This window comes from Podarcis filfolensis, assembly GCF_964270895.1.
Source record: "Podarcis filfolensis genome assembly, chromosome: 1".
NCBI lineage: Eukaryota > Metazoa > Chordata > Lepidosauria > Squamata > Lacertidae > Podarcis > Podarcis filfolensis.
The window spans coordinates 101216944-101230604 of record NC_139604.1 but is presented as its reverse complement, the minus strand read 5'-3'; the positions used below and the strand labels follow the sequence as shown (position 1 = coordinate 101230604).

Genomic DNA, 13661 nt, shown 5'->3' with positions numbered 1-13661 from the left:
GCAAGTTTTTGTTCCTGAATAACAACAACCCATGTAGAGTTACTAAACTTCTGAATAAGAAAGTTTTAGCAGCGGAACAAGAGGAAGCTGGACTATAACCTTGAAAGAACAATGGGGGGAATTTTATAATTTGACATTTTTAAAGATTTAGGAATTAGTTCTTAAAAAGTAATCCTAAAAATGGGAAATAATTCTGCAAGGAGTTGGGGGAAAAATGGGATTGATGGACTTAAGACTTCCAGGCTGGAAACATAGATTGGAGGATAAGGGAAATTAAACCGGGGAAGGGGAGGGAGAATTAGAATCCAAAGGCTTGCAACTATTTTCTGAATTGGTTTTCTTTTTTCTAATATATTTCTTATTTTTTTATACTTTTATTCTGTGTGCTTTTACTTTAATGGGAAAAAAGGGGGACATTGTGGAAAGAAAAGGGGGTGGGCTATGGGGAGAGATCTTTTGCTTTTTTTATCAAGGGTGTTGCATAAGGTTTGTATAAATTTAAATTTGAACAATGGGGTATATAAATTGTGCTTTAAATCAGAAACAGAACTTGTGGAAACAACAATATGAAAGGGGAATACGGTAGGGGTGGGGGAAGGGGGGAGTCCCAGAAAGTGGATGTTTGAAAATAAGGTTCTGAATGTATCTTCATAATTTCTTTTCTTCTCTTTCTGTATTTTGGAAACTTCAATAAATATTATTTAAAAAAAAAAAAGAACTCAAATGTGAAGTTGCTGATCTTCTAACAAAAATATGTAACTTGTCCCCTATATCAGCCTCCACACCAGAGGACTGAAGAGTGTATAATTTAACTCTTTTTTTAAAAGAGGATGCAGGAAATTACAATCCAGGTATCTTAACATCTGTTCCAAGAAAAAAATATGTAAAGCATAATTATAGAGTTACCAGGCATATCAAAGAACAAGTCATGCTAAAGCAGAACTAGCATGGCTTCTGCAAGGAAAAGCCCTGCATCATTTTTAGAGTTCTATAGATAGGAGTGAGCCCATTGATACTGTATACTGTACTTATGACTTTCAAAAAGCTTTTGATAAAGCACCTCACCAAAGACTCCTAAGTAATAGACTTAATAAAGGTGTTTAAAATTATGCATGATTCTAATACTAGAACCTGGGGCCATCCTATGAAGGTGAAAGTTGAAACATTCAAGACAGAACTAAGAAAATACTTCTTCACAGAAGCACTATGGATTCACTCCAATGAGATTAAGTGATGACCACCAATTTTGGCAGTTTTAAAATATTAGACCAATTCATGGGAAATAGAGCTATCAGTGATGACCATGGTCTACCTCCACGGTCAGAAGCAGTGTTCCTTTGAATTCCTGAAAACTGAAAAATAAGGAGAGTGCTCTCTTGCCTGCAGACTTCCCATAGGCATCTGGTTGGCCACTATCAGAACAGTATGCTGGACTATATATTTCTTTGGTCTGATCCAACAGGGCTCTGTCTTAATCAAAATCTCCCTACATCAAAATATAGTTGTCAGGATTCCATTGAAAGGAAGAATGCAATTTTTAAGTTGTGGATATAGCCATAAAATCATCTAGGGCTTTTACTACTGATTCCCAGTTCCCTGTCTGAGTAGCTTGGGATTACAGTCTCCCCACCACCCCGGTCGCAAAAACAAAACAAAAAACCTTGATGGAAGCTGGGTTCTTGGCTTCGCTGCATGCTGGGTCATGTAGTTTCGTTCCTCCTGTTTGCACAGCAATGAACCATTCCCCCAGTGTTACATTGTGAATCCTTGCTTGTGACACCTATGGACAACGCCATAACCCCACCAGCAATACGGCTGAGTGGCATTATACGTATATTTAGTTTGTGCAAATTCAACTCCACAGCAGGACATCTGTCGTTCCTGCAACAGTGGCAAGGAACCCTTTTGCTTTCCTTACTCCTCCGCCCCTCTGCTAGGATCCCATCCACCCATCCAAAGGTCCATTCCAACCTTTTTCTTCTCATCTCCAGGACTTGTGAGCCTTCATCTCCCTCCCCCCGCCCTACTACCTCTTCTTCCTTGTTGTTTTTTATCATTTCCTGGATTCTTCCCCTTGAGGAAAGCTCTTTCCCCCAGCCAAAGAGGAGCTCTCAAGGCTCATACATGGAGTGGGGGGAGGCAGCAGAGAGACTAACGAATGATATGACCCAGTGGGAACCCAGGCCACCCATTGGCACTTCCACATCTTTGCCAACAAGTGGTGATGCCTCACAGCCAGAAGAGGGAAAGGTGGGGAGTTAGTCACACACATAAATCACTTTATGTGTGATTTAAGGAAATGCTGGCTATACCTGATGTAAGATTTGACTGTAACATATTCCATTTCCTTAGTAATCAGCTGTGGCTGCCTTCCACTGTGCAAGCCCCCATCCCATCCCACCCCTAGAACTTGTGCTGGTTAAGAAGACAGGGTGACAGAGCCAAACAGGCCCACTACACAGCATACTGTGTCTGGGTCAAGAGCTGTAGAGCAGGTGACTTTTCTTGCCACTCTTCTCTGTTTCTATTTGGTGTCCTCCTATCACAGAGAGTTGGTAGGGGAATAAGAAGCTGGGAGAAGAAAGGTGCTGCAGGATGCAGACTCCCACCAAGATTGTAGCATATTTCTGATATGAGGAGCCCAAGGCGTATAGGCCTAAATCAGAGATGGGGAACCTGTCACCCTCCAGACATTGCTTTGATCAGTCCTGACCTTTGGTCATGTTGGCTAGGGCTGATCGGAGTCCTGCACATCTGAAAGGTGACAGGTTCCTAACCCCTGGCCTAAGCAGTATGTACACATTGAACATAATTGCCATCAAGCATAATAAAATGTCTATCATTAACAAATGCATTCATGGGCCTTTGACCTGATCAAGTAGGGCTCTTCGTATTTTCTTCCCTGTGTGGAGGTCTGTAGGCTTTTATTCACATTTGTTTAAATGCAAGAAGAATATCTCACACTATGAGGGAGCCTGGTAAAGCAGGATCCTTATTCATGCAAGGCATTTAAGCAAGCCTAAAAAGAAATCCTCCCATATCTTGCCCATTTAACATGGAGGAAGATAGAGCACCAAGGGCTGCTGGAACACTGGGAGCAGGGTTTGCATGCCCTTGCTCTCTATCTACACATACAGCATTCACCTGTTGAGGCAAATGTCTGAACACACCTAGTGTACAGACACAGTTTTTGACAGCAAGTACATGCATAACAGAGTCAGAGTTAACTAATGATGCAGACCACAGCCAGAGTTAACGAACTGCAGTAACTGCTGCAATTCATGAGCACATATATGACTAAATATTTTTGTACACAGTAATGTTGGGATCCAAAATGTTGTTCCCAGGTCCATCAGGCCTAACCACTACTGGTAATTTGCTGGCTGCTCATCCATTTTCTAAATGCACTGCACAAGATGAGACAGCCCCTCACTCTTTTCATAACTTTCCCCTGCAATGAAGGTAACTTGAAGGGAGAAATTTTGTGTCTGGCATGAGAACCCAGCCTACCCTACTCCATGTGTTTTTGCACACAGAGAATTTAGGAGGGGGTAGTCTCATCTTTCACTTCTTATCAGGCTTTGGATTTAAAAACAACTTAAAAAAACCCCTCTGTTTGAGTTGCTCTTGCTGCTTCCAACCTTCCACCTAAGCCTAGCAAGAATAACCATATCATTCTTCACACTAGATATCGATGAAAGTTGGAAGTAGCAAGGAGAAAGCCTAACAACATGTTGGGAAGTAAAATCCTGACAAGTCTACAGTGCAGAATGCCCCAAAAAGACAAAATACTCAAGCTCACACACTGACTTCTGTGACCTCAACAGGTTACAGATTTCATTACTCAGTTTCTAAGCTTCAAAATATTTGTACAGCAGATTCACAGTGGAAAAGACTCAATCCTTTCCCAACTATTGCTTCCATATCTAATGCAGGGAAACCAGGTCACTTATTCATGTGTGAGCCACACATGATTAATAGTGTTGTGCAAATATTATGCAAGTTTTTTTGCTTTTTAAAAGTTTGAAGCAACTCTTAAAATAAGGAGCCCATATGTTCAAAGATACTGATAATTAGTATAGTTTCAAATGTTTTGCTTATATCAAGTAAAAAAATAAAAATCAACAAATGAATTATTTGGATTAAAAGTAGCTTTTCAAAATAAATATTATCAGTTTCAATGACTACATATTGCCAATGTAAATGTTTGAGCACATTGTCCTATTAAATATTTCATAACACATTGTCAAAGTCCTTCCAACAATATAAGTACTCCCTGGAGAAATTTGTTGTATCATTTGATTTACTGTGGATATATATACATTGTTGTCAAATGTACAAAGAATCAAAGTAGTTATTTCCTTCTCCTTTCATAAAGTTAGGGTTTAAAGTAATTAAGGCAACCAACTAAGTTATAAATATTAAACACCTCATATTACAAACACCAGCTAACTTAAATAATGGGCCAGCTCATTTGATAATATTAAGTAAATTTTGGTAAGCCTGACGATTTCAAACCTATCTTCTAATGAAACAGGTATTAGAAGTGAACATGAACAGCAAAGTTCCAAGGTGTTTCACAAACCCATCACAAACTTTACTTATACCAGTGTTCCATAAAGTGTACAGACTTCTTATAATAGTATCAGAGAAGCAATGCAACAAATCCTTAGTAAATACACCAGAACAACTATTTAAGAACTTTTTGATGAAGCTTTGTGTGTACGTGTGTGTGTGTGTGTACACATGTACATTATATATAAAACATGCACATGCTTAGGAAGTGAAATCTTATTACATTCCTTAAGATGATCTGTTAAAAAGTCACACTAGACTATTAGCAGACTAAAAATAAAGAACTCATCTAGAAATAACAATACTGAATCTTCAATACAGGTCTTTCGCTAAACTATTCTGAAGTTAGTGGTTTATGGACTACTGAGTATATTATTACTGATTAAGATAGGCTCAGTAGGGGAAAAGATGTGATGAGTTATAAACAGAAAAGAAACAAAAGAATTCAATAAAATTTTACAACCTGGAGATTGAATAAATTCTTGAAACATATTTAAGATGCTGAATAACCATTCAGCATCTTAAATATGTTTCAAGAATTTATTTGCACTACTCTACTAGAACTCACAGAAGGAAAATCTTGTACCAAGAAAAATGCTAAAATGGTCTTGCAAGTTGTAAATGGCATTTGCAAACCAATCCACAAATGAAGGCTGAATACCTGGATTAAGCTTTAAATCATACTTATATATGTAAAAACAACTATTTCCTCTAAAAATGTGAAATCTAATGTTGCCCAGGTAGATCACCAAGGCAGCGAAACCTCTTCCTCCTCCCAACAGCCCCACTTTCTTCAATCTGCTCCTCGATTCTGGAAGTGGATTTTGATAGTGAGCAGAGGGCTGCAGGAGGAAGGGGAGGAATAGGTCCTCTTGCACAAGCGGAAGTCCACTCTGCTGGTGAATGAACACGATTAATTATCACTCATAATAACCATTTACTTAGCTCATTACATGCCAAACAGCTAATGGTTTTTAACATTAAGTTAGAATTAACTAGTGAAGCTTAGAATTAACTAGTGTTTACTCCAAATTTGGGGCCTATGACAGGGTAGTATTTTAAGAGTTGAAGGCTACAAACCTACACATACTTGCCTGAAAGTAAGTTCCATTGAATTTAGTGTGACTTCTGAGTAAACATTACGGGATTGCATTGCAAGGGGGCAATCCCAAGCATTCTTAAGATTTTTTTAACTCAATGGGATTTTGTACAAACCATGCTTAGGCTTGCACTATAACTGATGTATCATGGCACTAACTTTCACAGGCAATTGTCTTTATACAGTACTCACAACTAACTTTACCAATTAAAAACTTGTGGAATGAAATTGTTAATATTCTGAAACAAATATATACTACATAAAAGAAAATATATACATATACTCGATTGTAAAAAAATACATAGTTGTCCATGCCAGAGAGATTCTATTATGAACTCTCCATTTTTAAATGATCACAAATATGAATTCCATAATTCCTTTCAATGAAAACTGTCTAAACAGGCAGCTAAAATGAATGTGCAATTGAGCCACAAATGTTTGGATCAATTGTACTGCCTTTTTTATTGTGCAGTGTAGACTTAAGAAATCTCTGCCAATTGCAGTATCTAAGCAAGAGGGAAAATACACTAATTATCTCCAAAAGCCTAAACTTAACATGCACACCCACCCACTGGCCTATTTTAGTCTGGATTTAAAACATTTCCCACCTACTTTTCGGGCAAATCTGCGGCACTGGAGTTGCTGAAAAACCTCATGCACAAAAGGACATATGGGAAGGTTTCCACACTTTCCCCTTCTCTTCACCCTCCCACTGAAGTTATTGTGCATCTTTCCCACGTCGAACTGTCACTCCCAGACTCCCATCTAGAGCTTTTCCTTGACAAGAGGAAATCCGGGGTGGGGGGTGGGGAGTGGTGTTTTTTTTGTTTTTTAGAGGCAAGAAAGAACACGAAAGAACTGCAACCAGCAACACACACAGCCCCCGCCTCCTACCGCCGTTTCCAAAAGTCCTCCTATCCACCCTATGGAGTTCGGAAGGGTTGGAGGGGGAAGAGGAGCAGGCCACTCGCGCCTGAGAGGAAAGTTTGCTATGGCGTGATGGGGGGGGGGGGAGAAAGAGACCAGAAAGAAGAGAAAGGGGGGGTGGGGTGCTGGAGAGAAAGGCAAGAACGGAAGACCTACGGTTATTATTATTTTTTAAAAAAGCAGAAAGAATGGAAGGGGGGGGTCAGGCAGAGAAAGAAAGGAGGAGGTAGGTTGCCCCTTTCCTTGCCGTCTCATCTCCTCCTCCTCCTCCCTCGCTGGGGGGGCCGTGACCAGCTGGCAGCCGCCGCCACCACCAGAGCCTGGTAGAGCAGGCTCCGACCCTCCCCGCCGGCTCAGGCCTTCATCACCTGTCTGGGACCAAAGCAAGCAAGCAAGCAGGGGAGGCGTCCGACCATTCCCCTCCCCCTCCTCCTCCGCGGGGTGTGTAGGTATGGAGCAGACTCGGACGAGGCAGGAAGGAAGGAAGCGAGGAAGGAGAAAAGAAAAGGCAGCTCCGGTCTTCCCAGTTCTCTCACTCACTCACTCAGCAGTTCCTGCTGCTGCTGCTGCTGGCGGCGGCCCCATCCCTCCTCGGAACTGGCGGCAGCCTCCACCTCTCCGGCGGCTGCAGCAGCAACCGCCCCGACTCCCGAGCCCCAGCGCTGCTGCTGGCGGCGACGGCGGCGGTGCGGCAGCTGCTGGGGCTGGGTGTAGTTGTGTGTGGGGAGGGGGGTGGGAGTTGGGAAGGAGGAGCGGTTTCTTCCTCCTCACCTGTCTCCGGCTCTCCCGCGGCACCATTCCCGGGACTCTCGCTCAGCGCCGGCGGCTCGTCGTCGTCGTCCCTTTCCCGGACCCGCAGCTCCCTCAGAAGAACTCCCGGCGGCCTGGCCCCATCTCTCCTCCTCCTCTTTCCTCCTCCTCCCTCCCTCCCTCCCTCCCCGGTGATCTGGGCTTAGTAATGGCGGCGGCCGAGCCTCCCCGGCACTGGCTTCGCCGACGGAGCCGCTCGCCCGCCCGCTCCCTCGCGCTTACGCTCCGCCGCCGCCGCCGCCGCCCCCCCCTCCTTCCCTCGCTCCCTTGTTTCCCCCGCCCCCACCTCTAACTTTACCTCAGCAGCTTTTCCCTGCCTTTCCCTCCCTCCCCCCTCCTCCCAGTTCTCGCCCCGCTGCCGCGGCTCAGCGCGCGCGCCCCCGAGGCCTTACCCGGGCTTTTGCGCGTGCGCGGCAGAAGGACCTTGTGTAGAGAGACGTTTCCGTTCCTTCCACGGGGCGGACGTCGCGAGGCTCCTCCGGTGAAGCCCTGCCCACGCGCCGCCGCTGCCGCCGCCGCCATGCGCGCGACACAGCAGCCTCTCGGGCGCGAGCCTGGCCGGGTTGTGTGTGTGTGTCTCTCAGTTTTCCTTCTTCCCTTTCCCCTCTGCTGGCCGAAAGCGCCGTCAGGAGGAGGAGGAAGGGAGAAAGGAGGCGGTCCATAGTCCCCGCCTCAGCCCCTGGGATTTTTAAAGGAGTGTGTGGAAGTGAAGAAGGAACATTTTGGGACATGCACACACACCCCGCGCGCGGTTTATGCCCGTAGCCGTAGTCCTTGGAAAACCTGTGGTGGCATCCTCGGCTCTTTTTAAGGGACGGAGTGGGCGATCACATCGCCTGCGAAATGTGCCCGCGACTGAAGAGAGAAAAATCCAAGTGGGCAATTAACTAAAACTCCATACTTGAAACTCCAGTTGCTCCGAATTAATACCTTTTTATATTATTATTATTAATAATCTAGCCATCCACCCAAGGGTTCAGGACAGCAATTGCAACAAGAGAAGTGACTTAAACAAGGCTAGCCGATAAACTGTAACCAGAATGGAAAGTTACAGATAGGTAGCCGTGTTGGTCTGCCATAGTCAAAACAAAACAAAATTTTTTCTTTCCAGTAGCACCTTAAAGACCAACTAAGTTAGTTCTTGGTATGAGCTTTCGTGTGCATGCACACTTCGTCAGATACCTGACGAAGTGTGCATGCACACGAAAGCTCATACCAAGAACTAACTTAGTTGGTCTTTAAGGTGTTTCAGAATGGAAAGGTTAGTTAAACCTTCCCATCTGAACTGAGCTCGAGAAAGGTTAGCAACAAGTGTATGAGGACTTTGGGCAAAGTGCCCTCTGGCACCTCCCCTCCTTTATTGGGGGGGGGTGGCAGCATATTAACCTGGCAGGAAGAGGAGGTGGAGTCAGCCATGGGCATAGCCAGGATTGGGGGGGGGCTTTTGTTGGGGGGGCAATAACCTCGGTTAGCTTTGTATTTTTAATGATTTTTTTATTTGAGGGGTCACTGCCCCCCCTAGACTATGCGCATAGAGTCAGCAGTGTGCCATGTGGTACCAGGTGGCCAGGATGTGTGCATTCTTGAGCAGTTCTGTTCTGTTCTGAAACTGAAACTGTGTGCCCCAAGATTGTACAGTATGTGTGATTTAACTTGTAAGGAGAGCAACAGGGAAAGCCCCTGTGTTGTGAGACAACATTGGTGTAAACTGTAGGCATTTGCCACCCACAAACTCCCAATTAATTCTGGAGTCCAATGCCATGTCTAATACAAGTAACACCTACTTGGACACTAATCTCCCACTGAGAGTATATGGTTCCTAGGCAGATATCAATTTATTTGTTAATTTTCTTGCACATTAAATTCTTGGATTTCTCCCTTGATTTCAGTGCATGGCTTTCACTTCCTTTCTTGTGGCTATTAAAAAAAACAACAACTTCTGTCTGTGAACCACAGTAACCTATCCAAACAATGAGAGAGTTCTTTCTTCCCATTTTATATTTGTGTTTCTTCCTCTTTTATTTTCTTGACATGCTACCCACCCCCCACAGTTACTCTACATTTCATGCTCACTGAGCATGCATGCTCAGTCGGGGGTGGGGGGAAGGGTTCTACCTTAGGGTTTTCCTGCTTATGTTTTTTGTACTTCTGCAAACCTTGTCATTCCTCAGAGTCTGTCAATACCCCTTGTGTTGGGATAGTGTTGTTTTGGCTACATAAGCACTGACACTGTCTCCTGAAGATCAGAAATAGAATATTAGGTGGAAATACTGCATTCCATGGAGAGTGTTTCAGCCTAGCCTTCTCCTGACACACTAACTTCTCATGTGCAGATAATATTTAACATGACAGAATGTTCAAATACATTAAATGTACATTTATAAGCAACAGGTCTTCCTGCGTGCCAGAGAGTAGCATGCAAAGTTCTCCTTCAACTAGATGGTTGGTGTTGTCAGCTTGTTTCCCAGGGAGAGATGGAAGAGAAATCCTTTAAAAAGTCCCTCCACCACCCAGCATTATTGGAACTACAATATAATAATAAGTGCATGGGATACTAGAATCCTGTGTATACACATCTTAGTTCTGGATTCAAGGAATTGGAGTTGATATGTATCAACCATGTATGAACAGAGAAACCAATAGAAAACACCTTCACTTGCAGATTTCTTTTGCTAAATTGCTATTAGATTATTGAAATTAAACTGATCAATGGGAAGTATGTGTTGTTCTCTTTGCTGCCAGAGGCAAAATAGCACATGGCACCCTGTCCCCTCCACCAGCTGCATACATACCATGCATTGAAAGTACATTTCCCTCCCACAAAGAATCCTGGGAACTGAAGTGTGTTAAGGGTGCTGGGAATTGTAGTTCTGTGAGGGGTAAGTGACAGTACCCAGCCGCATTATTTTGGAACCTAGGGCAAAAAAATACCAGAGGTAAGTAAGTGGAGATGTTTCCTGATGTTACTGCCCCCACCACCAGTAAAAATGCAGTAATAACAAATTAACAATTTGCTGACATTTCATGACATGCATAATTGCTGCCTCATTCTGCCTAATGGTAGGACCACCCTGTCTCTGAGAAAGATGTGACAATTCATGGTGAAATGTTTGCAACAGCAGTCATAATTAAAATTAGATTAATGGGTTTATTTAATGTTGTGCTTCAAAGATAGTGCAGAATAAATTTGAAATTCCCTATCCATTATTTGCAACACCAATGTTATTCTATTGTGCTTCCCTCAGTTGCATGGGCTGTGTCCTTTTACCTGTTTGTTCTACTGCTTTTGATTTATTTACTTTGTATTTTCATTTTAATTGTAAGTTGCTGCAGGAAGAGTGTGCTCTTGAAGGTATGAGATACAAATCATGTAAACAATTAAATCCAGGGGTGTACCAGTGGGATAGGATAATTATCTCTGGAATTGGTGCTACCTAGTCAGTGCCATCATTGCACATGATGGAGGTGTGGAAGTATAACTAGCTGGGTACAAGCTACTCAAGTGCAATGGGCAAGGCCTTAGTTGCCGTGTACGAGACAGGAAGGCTGGAAGGGAGAGGATGGAGCTATAGAATACTGGTAGCATTGCTCCCATGAAAGGATATTTGCCAAAAATCCAAGTGGCAACTCCAGACACATGGAGCTAACTTCAGGGAATATCTCCACAGAGAAAACAGTGATCACAATCCACAGCCATGCAGACACCACCCCACAACATCAAAGTGTTATGTGCAATGATACTCTTCTCTGCAGTGTGTAGGGAAATCAATGCAATATTGATGGGATTGATCTACAATGTCACCTTGGCATTCTCCCAGCATTATTACGGTGGGCCCCCAGTTCCTTCACTGCTCTTCCAATCTATGGAGAAAGGCCCCTGAACACCAAGGAGAGAATACAATTTGAATGGCCAACACTGACCATATGAGAGCGTATTATAGGATCTTGACTAGATAGGTTGAAAGATGCAAAGGTCCAAGAATAATCTTAGTAGCACATATTTTAGATGGACTTCCCAAATTAATAGTATTGGGATCCATGCTTTTTAGCTTGCTTATTCACAATCTAGAGCTAGAGATGACTAGTGATGTAGCCAAGCTTGCTGGTGAAGAACTCCATAAAGTTCTCTTAGTAAAGTGGTAAATAAAGTAAAGAACCCCATAAAGTTCTCTTAGTAAAGTGGTAAATACAATTCAATGTAAGCAAGTGTAAAGCGTGCACACTGGGGCAAAAAATAAAATAAAAAAAATTAACATACACTACTTGGATGTGAAGGCTGACCAGGAAAAAGACTGTGGGGTCATAGAGGATAGCTAAATGAAGATGCCAAGCCAGTGTGTGGCAGCTTTGAAAATGTATAACGTCGTGCTAGGGATCATTAGGAAAGGGATTGAAAATAAAACTGCCTATAGTAAGGTAAAGATAAAAGACCCCGGATGGTTAAGTCCAGTCAAAGGTGACTGGTGTGTAGTGCTCACCTCGCTTCTCAGGCCAAGGGACCTGGCGCTTGTCCACAGACAACTTTCCACGTCGTGTGGCCAGCATGACTCAGTCACTTCTGGCACAATGGGACACTGTGAAAAGTGCTAGAGCACACAAAACACCGTTTACCTTCCTGCCACAGCAGTACCTATTTATCTACTCGCACTGGTGTGCTTTCGAACTGCCAGGTTGGCAGAAGCTGGGACAGAGCAATGGGAGATCACCCTGTTGTGTGGATTCAAACCTCAGTGGTTTAGACCACAGCACCACCCGCATCCCCATAAAACTACAGTGGTACCTCGGGATGCGAACGGGATCCGTTCCGGAGCCCCGTTCACATCCTGAACAGAACGTAAGATGAGACAGCGCGTCTGCGCGCGGGGGGGCGTGTTTTGCCGCTTCCGCACATGCACGTGGTGTCGTTTTGACCGTTTGCGCATGCGCGAGCAGCGAAACCGGGAAGTAACACGCTCCGTTACTTCTGGGTCGCCACGGAGCACAACCCGAAAACGCTCAACCTGAAGCGTATTTATCCCGAGGTATGACTGTACCTATATCATAACACCGTTATCTATGCTACAGCTCCACTTGGAATACTGTATGCAGTTCTGGTCTCCTCACCTCAAAAAATATTGTAGAGTCAGAAAAGGTTCAGAAAAGGGCAAGCTAAATGATCATGAGACAGGAACAATTCAATTATAAGGAAAGGTTGTGGCATTTAGTTTAGAGGGAAAAGTAAGATGATACAGGTGTACAAGATACAGGTGTACAAGTACATAGGGACCTCACTCATAGTACTAGGAAAAGGCTACCAATAAAGCTGAATGTTGGCTGATTCAGTACTTCATACAGCTTGAATTTTTTTCCCATAAGATATGATTGCCACCAACTAGGTTTTAAAAGGAAATTAGACAAATTTGTAGAGGATAAGGCTATCCATGATTAGTGACCATCGCCTGTCAGAGGCAGTATGTCTCTGAATAGCAGTAGCTGGCTATCATAAAAGGGGAGCGTGGTTACATTCAGGTCCTGCTTGGCAGTTTCTGGTTGGTCACTGCAAGAATAGAATACTGGACTAGATAGGCCTTTGATCTGACTCAGCAGAGCTCCAGATCAGACTGTAAGGTGCTGAATTTTTTGAATAAAGTTATTTTTCTCATATTTTGACCTAACACTGTTGAGGGCATAGGTCAAGAGAACACCTTTCACCATTTATAGCACAGGAAAATATGCAATATACATCTTGCTTCATAACAGTGATTTACAAGAGAAGATCACTGCCATCATTTAATCACTGAATGATTTACTTTTCCAATGTACTGCTTCACAATGATTTTGGCAACTGTGATAACAGAATGATGATCACTCTTTCTCCATCATTAATCTTTCTAGAAGAAGGGTCAATATTTGCTCGGATAAAACCCATGGCTGTACCTTATTTAGGCGTCAGTGGTGTGGAGGCACACTTCAACACAGAAAATGAAGGGATAGAAAGTGTCTGAAGAAAGCAACTTCAGTTTTATGGAGGTTCAGACAAAATGCTAAATGGTATAAAGAAAAGTTCACCTGTATTGCTGATTCTGAGGTATGGATTATGGTTGCAGCAAAACTGTATGACTGACCTCATGCTGGCATTTCACCACTTATTAGAGGTCTCTGCTATCAAAGCCCAGAATATGAAGTAACAGAACCATTCAATTATTTTACAACTCTGTCTAGACTAGATTCTGCTGCCAGTCAGAGCTCTTGATGGGAGTTCCTTGATTGT

The 13661-nt window shown here is 43.3% G+C and overlaps 1 protein-coding gene across 6 annotated transcripts in view; it reads right to left on the bottom strand.

Moving 5' to 3' along the window:
• ARHGAP5 (Rho GTPase activating protein 5) overlaps positions 1 to 13661 on the bottom strand; it is an 84801-nt gene that overhangs the window by 31713 nt on the left and 39427 nt on the right. Inside the window, exon 1 of one of the 6 annotated variants that reach the window (XM_083610153.1) lies at positions 7804 to 8030. The exons of 1 other annotated variant lie outside the window; for it this stretch is intronic. The gene's annotated coding sequence lies outside the window, so the exon portion shown is untranslated. Of the gene's footprint in view, positions 1 to 7141; positions 8031 to 13661 lie in introns of those variants that run through there. 4 more of the 6 variants (XM_083610154.1, XM_083610158.1, XM_083610155.1 and 1 more) reach the window with 4 other exon arrangements.